At 39.6% G+C, this 5,105-nt stretch overlaps 1 long non-coding RNA gene across 1 annotated transcript; it reads right to left on the bottom strand.

Annotated features, from left to right (window-relative positions):
• Positions 1 to 397: 397 nt before the first annotated feature.
• LOC121594234 lies at positions 398 to 876 on the bottom strand. The gene is made up of 2 exons (XR_006004923.1): positions 799 to 876; positions 398 to 728 (listed from the first exon to the last, which is right to left on the bottom strand). It is a non-coding gene; the product is annotated as an uncharacterized LOC121594234 (long non-coding RNA).
• Positions 877 to 5,105: the final 4,229 nt, after the last annotated feature.

The raw sequence follows: 5,105 nt of genomic DNA, 5'->3' as shown, positions 1-5,105 counted from the left end.
TTGGTACCGGGGTAATGAGGTATTGATTTGAGCTGTGCGCGCGTGTCGCAGCGTTCTTCGTTTGCGACTTTGATGCAAGTACCCAACCGGCATTATCGCGCAATTTTTATGTGTATCTATCATTTTTCTCATTCTAACATTCAGAAAATGTTTCGTTCTGCCTCGCTCTTCTGGGCGTAAGCTTCCCAACCGACATTATCGCGCGATATTTTAAAATTTTGTATGAGAAAAAACGGGCTCAAAACGTTCTCAAATCGTGCTCATTAGCAGCACTAAAGAGCACGTCCCTGCAACGGTCCGACAGCGTGTATCATACATCTAGTTTCTGTATACTACATTATTGTTCAATTTCTTTAATTATCTCCATTCTCCCTACAAAGACTCTTACTCTCATTTGTCCATTCTGCACATGCTTACGCTCTTTATTTTACCTTCTTACTCGCACATACATATTTACATACTCACACAATTCACACTGCCTAAAACCGGTGTGGGATACACACGTACCCGTCTTGCCTGCCTTCTCTCCTCGTTCTTCCTCTCCTCCAGCTTTGCCTTCGTCGAATGGTGTGTACGCGTTCTGCTTGCCTCCCTCTCGCTGCTCCCACGTGCTGTGCTAGCGAGCTGGATGTTCGTCTCTACCTTCCTGCCGCTTCTCCTCTACCAGGCGCTAGCACGTTGGTGGATCCTCCTGCCTTCTTTCATCTCCTGTTCTCTTTTCGGGACTCCTAGGGATAGAAGGAAATATTAACTATTTTGCCAACAGCTGTTCCATTTAACGTCAAGCACAATACTTACCAACCAATTCAATATTGCTTCTGTCGTGGTCCATGCTCACTTCCGTTCGTGCGTGTGTTACGATTTCTTTAAAAAAACGAAATTGATTTGATATCACAATTATCAATACAATTCAGTTTGATATAAATTGATATAATCTTTTATTAAAAACTGTACTTATCAAATAGTTTTTCCGTACTGGTTTCACGAGAGAAAAAACCGGACACACACCGACACACCTACCGCTTGCAAACTTGATTTCACACTACCACATTTTCATGTGAACGCGAAGCAGCGCCTTCCTCGTGTGGCTATATAGGTATTCCCCGATATACGCCATACTCGAAATACACGATTTCGCTATTCGCTTTTTTTTCTAAATTTGGGGGCCTTTCCGTTTAAGCTCGTAGGCTGAAATTTCAGCCTGTCAGCTTTTTGCATTGTAAATCAGTTTTCGAGCAGCTATCTAAGTGGGTATAATACACAGGTGGGCTTACCCAAGGTGTATGAATTTAGAAGACTGATTTTTATCGCTTCTGTTTCTGAATGAAGATTTTAAGAGTGTTTTGTGTATTCGTCAAGCCTTCAGAAAGCTTGTTTGAACAAAAGTTTTCACCCATCCTGTCAAAAAGTGATATTAAAATTTGGTTTGAAAAACATGCTTTGAGACCACCTGGACTACATGCACTTTGATTCTGGATTCCATCACCAGATCTCTTTAATGCACCTTGGGATAAATGTAAACAAACCCGTGTTTTCGAACAGGTACTCGAATCTAATTCTAGCTTTGTGGCTAGAATAATCTAGACTGAAAATTGCAGGCTAGTTTTTTGTGTGGTTTTGTATGGAGTGTTTACATGATTTCAGCCTTTAACTGTCAAACTCCATACAAAAAACTAACTAGAATCGTGAAGGCCCCTTTTGACAGTTCTTTGAACAAATTGTACTAATTTTAGAAATCGAATGTCAAATGCAAAATAAATTCCCTGTTGGTTGAATATTAAAAACCATTTCAAAAGGTATAAAATTGAAAAATTTAGTATAAATTAGATCAAATAACTAATTTAGTGGCTAAAACCTACCACTTCATAGAAAATTATACGAAAATTAGCTATAATTTGACTGAAAACCTCGAAATTCGACTTTCGCTAATATTCGAGATATGCTATTGCCTTCGGTCCGCATTGATAGCGTATATCGGGGAGTACCTGTACAACGATACAAAGAGCGGGCGAGAGGAGAACGCTTGCGTGAATGATTGGTGTAGCAAGCGAAATTGGACAAGTCCCAGAAAAGCGAGACGCAAGAGTTTCTCTCTAACGATGGAAAGAGAAGAGCCATATGAAACATGAGGATGTACGCATCAGAATCAAATAGTTTTGGGGTTTCCAAACGCACGCACACACCCAAACACACAAACACGCGCGCTCAAACTCTCACACACACACACACACACACACACACACACACGCACGTACGCGCGCCCGCGAGCATGAAAGCGCGCACGCCAGCAGGCACCCACGAAAGCGCGCTCGCGAGCACGCACTCCACCCTATGAATTTAGAAGACTGATTTTTATCGCTTCTGTTTCTGAATGAAGATTTTAAGAGTGTTTTGTGTATTCGTCAAGCCTTCAGAAAGCTTGTTTGAACAAAAGTTTTCACCCATCCTGTCAAAAAGTGATATTAAAATTTGGTTTGAAAAACATGCTTTGAGACCACCTGGACTACATGCACTTTGATTCTGGATTCCATCACCAGATCTCTTTAATGCACCTTGGGATAAATGTAAACAAACCCGTGTTTTCGAACAGGTACTCGAATCTAATTCTAGCTTTGTGGCTAGAATAATCTAGACTGAAAATTGCAGGCTAGTTTTTTGTGTGGTTTTGTATGGAGTGTTTACATGATTTCAGCCTTTAACTGTCAAACTCCATACAAAAAACTAACTAGAATCGTGAAGGCCCCTTTTGACAGTTCTTTGAACAAATTGTACTAATTTTAGAAATCGAATGTCAAATGCAAAATAAATTCCCTGTTGGTTGAATATTAAAAACCATTTCAAAAGGTATAAAATTGAAAAATTTAGTATAAATTAGATCAAATAACTAATTTAGTGGCTAAAACCTACCACTTCATAGAAAATTATACGAAAATTAGCTATAATTTGACTGAAAACCTCGAAATTCGACTTTCGCTAATATTCGAGATATGCTATTGCCTTCGGTCCGCATTGATAGCGTATATCGGGGAGTACCTGTACAACGATACAAAGAGCGGGCGAGAGGAGAACGCTTGCGTGAATGATTGGTGTAGCAAGCGAAATTGGACAAGTCCCAGAAAAGCGAGACGCAAGAGTTTCTCTCTAACGATGGAAAGAGAAGAGCCATATGAAACATGAGGATGTTTGGTGTGACACAGCCAAGTTGCGAGCAAAACCAGACCCAGAACCCAACCGGCATCAAATATATGCATTTATTATCTGGCATTTTTTAAACTTTTTAGATGCGACGACCATTTTCGGTCAAAGCGTTCCTGTACCACTAATAGGCTTGGCTATCAGTAACTTATTAATTGCCCATAGCAAGATAATCATTCCTGCGTATGGGGGCACGGTCTATTCGAGGCTTTTACCCATGCCGATGTTATTGAGTGGTCCGAGTTGACGAATGTATCACGAGATTGACCAATTATTTGAATTCCACTTATTATTTAAAACAAATAGTTTTTTCACACCAATCGTTTACATGATCGCGGCACTCAAATGGTTGTCAAATTGAAGAGAATGCTTCGAATCGAATGGCTAAATATTGGAATCATGCCGTGTGCCAAGATCAAGTGGATATCGTGACATAAAAAATAAATACATTTTATTTTTCGTTGTTTTAAAAGTTTATAATAGTTATTTTAATTTTATAATAGTTATTTGTCTAATTAAAACTAGCTAAATTATAACAAAAAGTATAATAGATGTTACAAATTGCACTATAATACCAAATGCAACACCATTTTTGGTTTCGCTTATCACGATTTTTATAAACGATACGCGACGAAGTGCGATGAATATTCCTGTGAGAAAGGGAGAGTGCACAGGCAACACATACTGTGTGCGAGAAAGAGTGAACAGTTATCTTGCATGCAGCAAGCAACAGCCGGACAAAGCCAGTTTTTTTTTTTTCAAAGAACGGAACGCACGAACGATAGCACCTTGCTAACAATATTGAAGCGGCAAAGACCGGAACGGAGTGAACAGAAAGAACGGATTGAACGGAACGGAATGAACGGAAAGAACGAAATGAACGGAATGAACGGAAAGAACGAAATGAACGGAACGGAACGGAATGAATGGAATGAACGGAACGGAACGTAATGAACGGAAAGAACGGAAAGAACGGAATGAACGGAACGGAACGATTTTGTATAAAGGATCGGAACGGAACGGCCTACATAAAGTACGGAACTTTTTTACTAGGTTCGGACCGGAACGGCCAACACTAGCATCAATCTCCCGGCCCAGATAACCCAGTTATGTAGCCACTTCCCAAATAACCAAATCGTCCTTAACCCACTGTAAAACCACTTCAAACCCACGTGGGTTTGTGGTGCTCGATTCAGTCGTTAACCCACCAAATTTTAGAACAATCGAAGCTGCCAGTTCCGATCCGACGTATTTATCTTGCCCACTCTTATCCCACCTTTTCCAAAAATGCTTTGAGGAAAAGTTTGGTAAAAGGTTGGCTAATGTCAATATGCTGGACAGGATTTTAACTCCTCGGTTGATTAAATTCATTCACTTACATCACTGCACTTTAACTTCAGCAATATTATTAGTCTATAAACTATGCACTGACCAGCGAAATGGAAGAGTTCATTCGCAAGTAAACAAACACACATATACACATATTACACATGAATGTTTTACAATAAACCAACTTAAACACACACGTTTAATTGCTTCCTTTGCACAATTAAATAACATTTTAACACAGGTGAAACATGTTGAGCAAATAAATTGCCCGTGTATAAAAATCTGACTTCAACAACATTGAAGTGGCTGCTTCTGTGGCCGTGTGGCTTAACCCACCAAACTGATAGTTTTTTAGCTTTGTTTGATGGAATTGGATTTTTAGTATAAGAAATTGGTGGCGTTTTCGGTATCTTGGTTATATGGGGCTGTTGGTTGGTTGGTTCACTTTTTTGATCATCACGTTTAGAGTTCGACTGACAGAGGTGTAAGGTAAGAGGACTGATAGAGGATTTATATTGTCTCACGGGCAACATAAATTATCAATTGATCTGACATGGCATGACTTCTGACTTGTCCATTTT

Source organism: Anopheles merus, chromosome 2L (genome assembly GCF_017562075.2).
Source record: "Anopheles merus strain MAF chromosome 2L, AmerM5.1, whole genome shotgun sequence".
Taxonomy (NCBI): domain Eukaryota; kingdom Metazoa; phylum Arthropoda; class Insecta; order Diptera; family Culicidae; genus Anopheles; species Anopheles merus.
Note: the sequence above shows the minus strand (reverse complement) of the source record. Positions and strands in the feature narration are given on the sequence as shown.